Source organism: Vombatus ursinus, unplaced genomic scaffold (genome assembly GCF_900497805.2).
Source record: "Vombatus ursinus unplaced genomic scaffold, bare-nosed wombat genome assembly UNPS02014807.1, whole genome shotgun sequence".
NCBI lineage: Eukaryota > Metazoa > Chordata > Mammalia > Diprotodontia > Vombatidae > Vombatus > Vombatus ursinus.
Window position 1 is genome coordinate 59,983,009 of NW_020954585.1, and position 11,230 is coordinate 59,994,238.

The 11,230-nt window shown below is 42.8% G+C and overlaps 1 protein-coding gene across 2 annotated transcripts in view; it reads left to right on the forward strand.

Annotated features, from left to right (window-relative positions):
* Window positions 1–8,668: 8,668 nt before the first annotated feature.
* LOC114052371 (ubiquitin carboxyl-terminal hydrolase 42-like) overlaps window positions 8,669–11,230 on the forward strand; it is a 58,921-nt gene continuing 56,359 nt past the window's right edge. Inside the window, exon 1 of one of the 2 annotated variants that reach the window (XM_027874941.1) lies at window positions 8,669–8,743. The gene's annotated coding sequence lies outside the window, so the exon portion shown is untranslated. Of the gene's footprint in view, window positions 8,747–11,230 lie in introns of both variants that reach the window. The other variant, XM_027874942.1, reaches the window with a different exon arrangement.

An 11,230-nucleotide genomic window follows, 5' to 3' on the forward strand; every position in this document is an offset into this window, starting at 1 on the left:
TTCTGGTAGACTATGGCCTAGTGGTGAGAGAACTCCTTCTACTAATGCCAACAGACATTGGAAGACACTTTTCTCTACCGTGTACTGTCTTAGAGAATTGCTTAGACTAGAGGATCAAGAAATAAAATGACTTGCCAAGGTTTACACAGTTTATAGAAAGGTGGGATTCGAACACAGGTCCTGCTGTTTTCAAGGCTAGCTCTCTCTCCACTATGCCACATTACATCTCATCAATGTCATACAGAGAATAGGTGACACAGGAATACACATCATATATTCACAAAAAAAACCATACACACAGAAGTCCCCCTTCCTTCCCATTACCCCTTAATAAACATGACAGGAAGATACTCTCTTCACTTCTCTGTGATATCCTAAGTGTGCTGTTACCACATAAGCTATTTGAGCACTCTAATGAGGTTCAGACTGCTTGCTGCAGAGGGAAGCTGTCTATGGAAAGTGAAATGGAATGTAAAATTAGAATCAAAATAGTGTAAATTCAATTGGGAAACACTGGCAAACTACACAAACCTCAGATGAATATTAAAAAGTCGAAAGAGAAAGCCTGAAAGCTGGGAAGATTCTTTGTAGTGCTCAGACACAACAGCAGGCACTTTTCAGGTTGTTTATATGGTGTGGCTTTGTAAAACCTTTTTCATTCTGCATTTAATCATCTGAAAAAGCCATTCAGAAAAGGCAAATAATATTTTGTAGAGTTCCAATCCCACAGCTGTTTTGCACCTGTAATACTCCTGGAAGTCAATAAAAATGAAGTGCAGTGTTGACAAGTTGTAAATTTTGAAACCTTCAAAATTTCAATTTCTTACCAAGGGTAGAGGGGGGAAGGTTGGGGTGATGGCCTCAAAGGTGGGGACAAAATTGGGGAGGGTGGGGCAAATACCCCTCTTTGGGATGATCCCTTATGTTTAATTTAAATGCTTCAAATGCAGAACTCTAAGTAAACCACTAGAGGGCCTTTGAAACCCAATATAAAAGGACTGCCTCCCTAAAACTTCAAGCACATATACAGCACAGCACAGGTCCTGGCTAGATGTGCATTTAGGCTTCTTCATTTTGCCTTATCAAATTTGTGGCTGTAGCACTCCAGGTCAGAAACATGTCACCAGAGGCAAATCTCCCTAGTTCTCTAGTCACGGCACAAAACCAAACAAATGAATAAATACATAAATAATAGATGAATGAATGAATTTGCAACAGAGGTGAGTTTGTCTGTTCAGAGTATCTTCAATTCCTCCAAGATAGTTTCTTCTAACTTTTCAATCCCCATTGAAAGAGCTCCCTTCAATACCTATTTGTAAATTGTATATACTTTTTGAAAGATTAGGTGAAAGTAAAAAAAAAAGTATTACCTTTTCTTGTGAGAAAAGAAATGTCAGATATAGATACCGAGAGAGGAGTCACGAATGAGTATTGGTGTTGGAACTGTAAGACAGACTTTGGTCCTAGTACTAGCACTGCTACTTAGTAACTGTGTGACCTTGAGCAAATTACTTAACTTCTCTGAGATTCTGTTTCATTATCTGTAAGAGTAATAATAATAATAATAATAATACCTCTTCATTTATCTCCTAGTCAATGTGAGGAAAGTGCTTTTATGAACCTTAAAGTTCATATACAATATGTAACTTTAAACTCTTCTCTCTAAGATGACCAGACTTCTCAAACTAGTCTCCTTTTTGAAGGTTTGGTTTTTAAAGACTTGTACTGGTGGACATCTCCCAGGAAATGTCCTGGCAAGGAGCCCAGAGCTAAGTTCAGAAGGACTGGTTAGTAGGTAAATTATTAACTGTAATAAAATTTCACACCTAAGCTAAACTAGCGATATGAGAATTCATTGAGAAAAAGTAGCTTAATTCAAGGCCCTTTTCCTCTTCCCCAAATCCTCTTCTCTTCCTAACTTCCTCGTTTCTATTGGGAGCTGAGTCATCCTTAACCCTCCTTCTTTCTTACTCCTCATATTTAATCAGTTGCCACAATATATATCACATATGCTGCCTTCTCTCCATTCACATGGCCACCACCCTAGTTCAAGCTCTCATCTCCTGTCATCTGGACTACTGAAACAGCTTCCTAATTGGTCTCCTTGCATCTAGTCCCTCCCCTCTGCAATCCATCCTCCACAGCTACCAAATTAACATTCCTTTATTTTATTTTCTAATTTACTATTTATTTTTAGCAATCTTTAAAAAAAATTTGAGTTCCAAATTCTCTACTTCCCTCCAGCCCCCCCCACTGAGAAGGCAAGCAATATATCAACTATACATGTGAAATCATGCAAAACATATTTCCATATTAGCCATGTCACCAAAAAAGCACGAAAAATAAAGTGAAAAAATTATACTTCAATTTGCACTCAGAATTCATCAGTTCTCTCTCTGGAGATGTACGGCACTTTTGTCATCATGGATCCTTCAGAATTGTCTTGGATCAAATTGATATTCCTTTTTTTCCTCTTAATAGTATTCCCCCCCCAATTACTTGTAAAGATAGTTTTCAACATTCATTTTTGTAAGATTCATCTTTGTAAGATTCATTTTTGTAAGAATTCCAAATTTTTCTCCCTCCCAAATTTTCTTCCCCTCCCTTCTCCTCAAGACAGCAAGCAATCTGATATGTACAATCATGTTAAACACATAAATTGATATTTCTTTAAAAAAATTTTTATTATAAACTTGACAAAAATGAGAATTTTCAGATACAAAGAACAAAAGAGAATTGTATATGAAGCAATAAATCTCTTGCATGCAGTTATTTTTTAAAAGCGTATATTCAATTTAACATATTAGTTCCAACATTGCCTAGGTTGTGTCCCCTTCTGGATTTTGTTCTGTGTATTTAAAAAAAAATCTTTTCATTTTTTGCTCACAAATTCATATTCCTAAAGAACAAGTCTGAGCATGTAATTTTTTTTTTGCTCAAGAAGCTCCAGTGGTTTCCTTCTGCTTTGAGGATAAAATATAAACTTTTCCGCTTGGATTTTAATGTCCTTTACAACCCAACTCTAGCCTACCTTTCCAGGCTTATTGCATATAGCCAGTTCTGGCCTACTTGCTGCTCCTCATAGAAAATGTTTGCTCTCTCATCTCCAAGTCCTCTTCACAGGACTCTTATGCTTGGAATTCATCTCCCCCATCCTTCTCCTTGTAGAATCCCTAGCTTCCTTCAAAACTCAGCCCAAGTGCCAACTCTTAGAAGGAAGGTTGTCCTAATCCCAGCAGTTGGTAGCACCCCTGAAATTTATTTCACATCTTTGTCGTTATTTCATCACTTTCAGTCGTGTACTACTCTTCGTGACCCCACCTGGGGTTTTCTTGGCAAAGATATTGGAGTGGTTTGCCATTGCCTTCTCCAGCTCATTTTACAGATGAGGAAACTGAGGCAAACAGGCTTAATGGACTTGCCCAGGGACACAGAGCTAGGCCAGATTTGAACTCAAATCTTCTAGCTCCAGAGTCAGCACTCTCCACTGCACCAAAACTTTATAACTACTTTGTATATATTTTGAGTTTACTTTTCTGTGTTTGCATTGGTTCCCCTTAATAGAATATAACTTCCTTGAAGGCAGAGGCTGTTTTGTTATTGTCTTTGTATTCCTCCCCCAATCTAGCATAGTTTGTTGAACTGATTAATGGTGTTGACCAAAAGGGAAAGAGAATACTTCAGCTTTTCCAGCTCCAAGTCACTTTATGATGGGTAACATTTAAAATACTGTAAGGATTTTCTATTGTACTCCCCATTTGAGAACATGACAGCCCTCTGGTAACCTGCTTACTGTATTTTAAGCTCCTGAAGGAAAGTACTGCAGTGTGTGTGTGTCTGTCACTAGCACCTACATTGCACACAGCAGGTATGCTTAACATTTGCTTAATAAATTCACATTCCAGGCCAAGTATTCTAGCTATTTCCTGACTTTGTCATTCTCTGAGCATTCATGAATTTAGGCTGCAAATGTACTCCATTCCTCTTCTCTTTGGGTTGAGATCCTTCTCCCCTGTCAGGGCTGAGCTTGGGTACCACTTTCTTCCTGAAACCTTTTCTTATCTCCCTAGTTGATAGTGATCTTTACCCTCCATGAATTTCTTAAAGCACTTTGACTAGAACTCTCCTTTGCATTCATCACATCTTGCCTTAATCACATGTATTTCCTTGCATGTTTTATAGTTTAAACTAAACTGTAAGTACCTGTAGGGCAAGGGCTCTGTCGTTTTTCATTTTTTATATTCCCAGCACCTGGCATGAGTTTCTTCAAATAACATAGGCTCTTAATGAATACTGAATTGTGTCTTTCAGTCTTCTTAGACTGCATAGGATGGTGTGGATAATGATATAGATGAAGGAAAAGGCAGTGTGGTGTGATGCAAATGAAGGCTAGACTAGGAGACAGAATACCTAAGTTCTAGGATCAGCTACTAACTAGCTATGTGACCTTAGATAAGAAACTTAAACCTTTCTGGGCCAGTTTCTTTATCTATAATAAACTGGATCCATCAATTGACCAGAAATGAAGAGCTGATTTTGTGTTTGGTACTGCCCTAGGTACTTAGGATACAAATACAAAGAATGAAACAATCCCAATCCTTAATAGTACTAATATTTTTATGGACTACTGAATTCACAAGAATGTCCTGCCTCAGTTTAACAAGTGTGATGAATAGCTTTTGATTCCTACATTCTACTTCCCATGTTGTCTTTTAGCCAAGTAAAAGTGGCTTCATATTAATGAAATGTCTGTGCTTATTGGACAGTACTATTAGGAATGTGTCACTACACCCCCTACTCAAGTTTTTGAAATAAAACAAGGAAAAAACCATTATAGGTGGTGCCATTTTAATCAAGAAATTTGGACTTTGGTGGAGTGTGAGAATGGGGTTTTTATTTGATTCATATTGTTGAACTAGTTTTTACAACCCATCTCTGCTTCACACTTTGGTTTGCTTTATAGTAGAATGCAGTTCAGAATCACAGATCTTAAAGCTGGAAAGGCCTTGGAGGCCATCTAGTCCAAATATACCTTTGAACAAGAATCCCTCTTCCAATGTCCTTGATGAGTGGTCACCGACAGAAGACTCCAGAGTAGAGAGGCTGGGGTGGGGACAGTACTCATTACTCCCTGAGGGGGCCAATTCCACTTTTCAACACCTCTAATTGTTGAGTTTTACTTTTCATTTTTGGTAACTCAGCACTTCTACTGGAATGGAAGTAAAAACAGCGATAGACTAAGCACTCAAAAGACCTGGGTTATCCAGTTTCTTCCAGGTTTGTTAAACATTTATTAAGGCTCTACTATGTACAAAGCACTATACTAAACCTGGTGAAACAAAGATAGACAATAAACATTCCCTGCCCTTAAGCAGCTGACATTCCATTGGGAAGCATAAAACAAGTGTAATTCAGGGTGATCTGAGAAAGGAGAAAACACTAATAATTGAGGGAATTAGGGGAGGCACCTGAGCTAAACTTGGAAGGAAATGGATTCTAAGAGATAAGAGGTCTGGAGGAAGGGTTTTCCCTGTTCTACACTGGAAGTGGTGTAGAAATGGGGTGGGTAAGGCCCCCCAGGCTGCATAATGACTAAGAAAACCACAAATTACCATTATCTATATTTTATTGTATTCTTGTAAGGTTGTTAAATACAGCACTTCCCAATTGCATTTTAATCTGGTTCAGTTCACTTTGGGGAGTGTTGCTGGCCTCTTCACCCACGCTTTTGACCTCTGGCATATGAACTGCATCGTACAGAGGCAGAAGAGGGCATGCTAGGTTTGAAGAACAGCTAGTATCCAGCATGGCTAGAATGTAGGATGTGTAAAGGAGTATAATGTGAAAAAAGGCTGAAGGGGGTAGTGTGAAGCAAGATTGTGGAGGGTCTTATGTACAGGGCTTCTTAACCTTTTTTGGGTCATGGACCCCTTTGGTGGTCTGGTGAAACCTATGGACCCCTTCTTGGACTATTTAAAAAACATTCATAATTAAAGGAAGTGCTACCTATCAGTTAGAGGTTAGTGAATATAAAGATTCCCCCCCACCACCCCATTCAAGTTCATGGATCTCCTGAAACTCATTCACAGACTGTTGGGTTAAGAACCCCTGTGTGAGAGTGATAGGAAACATTGAAAGACTTTGAGCAGGAAAGTGACACGGCTAGACCAGTGTCTTAGGAATATTATTTTGTCATCTATGTGGAAGAGTGATTAGGTAGAGGGAGAGAATGGAAGCAGGTTGTTATAGTAAATAATCCAGGTGAGACATAAGGCTTGAACTAAGGTGGGAGTTGTGTGAGTAGTGAGAAGGTGGCAGAAATGAGTGAGAGTTGTTTTGAGGCAGAAGTAAATGATTGTATGTGGATAGATGGGAAGAGGGAAACCAGTTGAAGATGAAACTAAGGTAATGGATCTGTGTGAAACTGGGAGGATGGTATCCTCAACAACAAGCAGGTTTTGAAGAGGAGTCCATTAAGGGATAATTCAAATATACAAAATCTAGCATCAGTGCAATTTGAGAGAGGTATTTCTTCATCCTTCTCCCCTACCATCTCATAAATTATTGATTGAACTTAGAAGGTGCATGTCATTGACCCAATAAATGAGCAATTATTAAGTTCTTACTATGTGCCAAGTACTATGGTTAGTGCTTGAATAACAAAGAAAGGCACACACAGGCAGTTCTTGCTCCAAAATCCAAATTCTAATAGTTGGGAACATCTATCCTCTTGAACATGCAACTTGATTATATCTACACCACACAAGATGCTGATGCTCTTTGCTCTACTGAGAAGAGGAAAATTCTATATGGGAAAGACTATATCGGAATTAGGGGAACTGGCTCCTTTATTCATTTGAAGTTGACCTTGGGCAAGTCACTTAAATCTCTAAGCCTTATTTTCTTAATCTTTAAAATGAGAATAGCAACATTTATATTATTAGTATTAATTATCATTAGTTAATATTAGCAATGCAAATAATATTTTTTAGACCTGCTTCAGAGTTGCAAACCTTAAAACACTACTGAAATGTGTTTATTGTAGCTGTGAGATTTCCAGTGATTTATCTAAATCAGGAGATAAAAATTGTAAAGCAAATGTTGCTATTTCCATATGCATTTTTGTATTCCATGTGTATTGATTTCAAGGTGATGCCAATGAATCTGCTAGTTTTTGAAGTATAGTTTTAAAATCATCATTCTTCATGACTTTAAGGAATTTTTCCAAGGGATAAAGCTTTGCAAACAAACATAGGACTTACTGGGGAATGGTTTGGAATGATGTAAAATGAAGGCATCTGATTACATATACCAAGAATTTTTAACCTCGAGTCCTCTATCCACAGATAGATTTCCCGGAGTCTGTGAATTTGGATGGGGGGGGGAATACTCCCCAAACATCCTACATCTTTATTTTCATTAACCTCAAATTGAAATTCAGCATTTCTTCCAATTGTTTTGAGAAGGGGAGCATAGGTTTTTTCTTGCCAGACACACACAAAAAAAACTTAAGAACTCCTGAACTCAACTATTTCCACGGAACCTCCTGATTCCCAAACATTTCACAGGTCTTTCACACACTACATAGAAAATAACCTTTCTTCAAACAAAACTTTGATACATAGGAAAAGGTGCAAAATACATTACTACGCGAGTTTTCCAAGAAGCCTTCGGTTCTGACCCAGCCAGTGCATTCACGCGTTCCGTTCTGCCGGAGCCCACTGGGGGAGGGGAAGGAGTCCAGGCAGTTTTCCGGAGGAGGTGGGTTTGTCTGGTTTCGCGCGTGGGGGCGCTGGGAGGACTCCCCTCTCCCACGCCCTGCCTTTTGTTCCTTGGGATACTCTCCTAGGAGCCCCACTGGAAAGGGTGGGTGGGATCCCCGCGCGAAACAAAGAACTCGGGGGGCGAGGAGGCGTTTCTAAGTTGGGCCTGGGGATGGAGGGCAGCCGTCCGTGCTCGCGGAGCCCGCGGAAAGCCCCGGGGGAGGCTAATCGAGGCCACGGGGGAATCAGCAAAGGCGCTCGCGGAGCAGCTCCCCGAGGCCGGCCGGGGCCGCCGCAGCTGCTCTTTAAAGCGCAACTTTCAAGTGGGAAGACAGACACACGCACACATACGCACCCAGACTTGAGGCAGAAGCGGAGCCGAAGGACGCCCGGGGCGTGCAAAAGAGCGATCCTTGCACGCTGTCCGAAAAGGGTGGCCAGACACGTAGAACACTTGGTTCACGCTTTCCTCCACGTCCTCCGCCGCCCCAGGAGAGGAGGGCGCTGGACCACGATCCGCAGCGTTCCCTCCACCTTCTCCTCCCGAGGGCTCCGGCACTTTGGCGACCTCCCCCCGCCTCTAGGAGAGGTGGAGGCGGGGGAGACGCCGGCCCCTTAGGTACTGGAAGCGCCACTTGAGGACCGCCTCTTAGCCGCGGGGCTGGCGGCGTGCCGGCTAGAGCGCGGAGTTGGCGGGTCGCGGCGCCCCCTGGCGGCGGGCGCGGAGCACTGTCGCCGGCGCCGGCTCCTGACCCGGAGGAGGCGTCGGCGGCGGCGGCGGCGGCGGCGGTGCCCGGATGGAGGCACGTCATTGTCCCCCGCCGGGCGGTTCAGGCTGTGTGCGGCGGCGGCGGCGGCGGCGGCGGCGGCGGCGGCAGCGGCAGCGGTAGCAGCGTCGGCAGCGGCAGCAGCAGCAGCAGCGGAGGAGGCGGCGGCGGCGACGGCCGGACGGGGATGGAGGGAGTGAGGAACAGAGCCAGGTAGTCGTAGCCGCTTTCTCTGTCCGCTTTGAGATGATTTGTCCTTCCCCGCTGAAGGGGACTCCCCGGGGAGCGGGGTCGGGGCGCGGGGTGGTGTGTGTGTGTGGGGGACATCCTGGCCGCCTCAGCCCCAGCCTCCGCCTCCATCCCGGCTCGGCCGGGCTCTGGTGGAGGTCCCGCCGTTTCTCCCTCAGGCGTGGGGGAGATGGTGGTGGTTGGGGCAGCCGCGGCCTTTCCCCGCCCAGGTGCGGGGCGGGGAGGGGGCGCCGGAGCCCCGGCTCCCGGCCGAAGCGCGGCCGCCGCCCCCTCTCCCTGGCGCCGGGAGGGGGAAGGGGGCTCCCCCCTCCCATCACTCGGGTGGGCGTTGCAAGGAGGGACTCGAGTGGGGAAAAGGGTGAAATCTCTCTCCTCCCCCCACCCCGTCCCCTTTTCCTCCCCCTCCGTTGCCATGGACACCGCTCCTTAATGGTTGCCCCCCTCCCCACTCCCTCCGTCCCGCTTCATCTCCACGCTTCTTTCCTGGGGGGCTGGGAGGGGGTTTGGGGGGCTGGGTGACCTGGGGTCCGGGCCCTGGGATGGGTAGGAGGAGGCTGAGCCCGCCCCCTGGCTGGCTAGGTTCACCGGCAGGGCGGCTGCTGCTAGGCCCCAGAGCCGGTATCTTTCCCCAGGGTGGGCGTGTGCTGGAGTAGCTTCGGCAGCAGCTGGGAGGAAGGAGGGGGCATCATCTCCCTGCACCCCGCCAGGTCCGCTCCGCCTCCTTCCTCTGCTCGGCTTGATGCCTCCCCTCACGTTCTCCCCAGTGTCTCTTATTTCTGTCCTCTGCCCCCACCCCAATTTTACCGCCATCCTCCTTTACGCGTGTGCTCCCCCGACCCAACGCGCCCCCTCGTCTCAGCTCCATTCTGTCTTGCTCCATCCCCCTCCATTTTTTCTAGGGGGAAAAATCCCCACCCTTATCACTTGGCCCTCCCCTTGTTTAAGCTAGTTTGCCCTTGTGTGAACTATAGAGTCCCTGCTTGTATTGCTCCGGGTTTTGTGTATATAATTTTCCAACGGCAGCAGAAAAGAAGAGATGGAGAAAGGGAAGGAAAGCAATGTTATACGGGTGAGTGTAAAGCGCGTGTTTAGGAACACCACCACCACACACCTTGTCTAGTTGTGGCTTATTAAAAAAAACGGGCATCGCCTGCATCTACAATCTATCTGCCTTGTTCTTTATATTATTTGAAGTCATACCGAGGAGAATAATAATAATTGTTTTATTTTTCTTCAGAAAAAGGTGCGGGGGTGCCCTATGTAATCCAGGATTTGAAATGGAGACTTTGTAGAATAGAAATTGTGTAATTTGGGTCCTTGTATTTGAATTTAACAAGTTTACATAAGGTTAGAGCAATTGGAATTTCAACCCTTTTGCTAAACAGTTCTGTTTATTTTCAAGTTCTTATGTTGACATCCAGTGTTTGTTTGTTTATGGGAAAGCATGATGACTACCGTAGGAATGTTATTTTAATGTAGTTATTTTAAAGTCAGCTAGTCGTACAACAGTGTTGTGTTGGTCACTCATCTTTACATTAGAGCTGTTGTTCCAGATAAAGATAATATTATGTAGTTAATTTTTGTGGTTTGTATTTAAGAGATTTTCAAATGAGAAATTCCATTATAATTTTTTCAAAACTATAAACTTTTTAATTATCGAAAGGTGAATTAGTTCTGTTCTTTTACTGTTTATTCATTGAGTGTTCATAGAAAATAGACTAATCAGTTTCACTTATGTTTTCACTCAAGATCACTTTCACTTTCTTTTTGTAATTACTTATCTAAGTGTGTTTGGATTATAAACTGTTCAAATCAGGCAATTTGTTTATTGAATTAAAGCAGTACATTTTTTTTAATGTAATCTGTTAAATCTCCTGCTTGGGGCCTGAACTTTTTTCTAAGCTTTTTGTTTTTAAAAAGAGAATTGCTACATTATGAAATTACATTGTTTATAAAAAAACAAAGACATGTAACTGTTTCTTTTCTTCATCTTTACCTAGATGTATGTGCATTGCCACAATGTTTAATGATTTTTTTTAAGCGTGAAAAAGTATGATGGATTCTAATACCTATTCGTATCGCCACTTATGAAAATATGTCACTCACTTCAAGAAAAACATGTATAAAGTTGACTCTTCATTTTATACTTACCTACTTGTGTTCAACCTTTTTTGGGGGGTAGGGAAGAGCAGATAATAAGATGAATGACTTTGTTTTACTTTGTTTTTACTTTGCCTTTTGTCAAAAGTAGATGTTGACAGGAAAAAAAGTAACTTTTTGAGGTCATGGTTTACAAGTACTATTGATGATAAGTGATGAAATGTTCGATCACTTAAGAAAAGTTCAACTTTATTAATCCTGAGTGATGACAAATTTAACATACAGTTATTTGTATCGTAGGAAGGAAAGTATGTCAAGTAGATCTAGTTTACTTTAACAGTTTTAAGAATA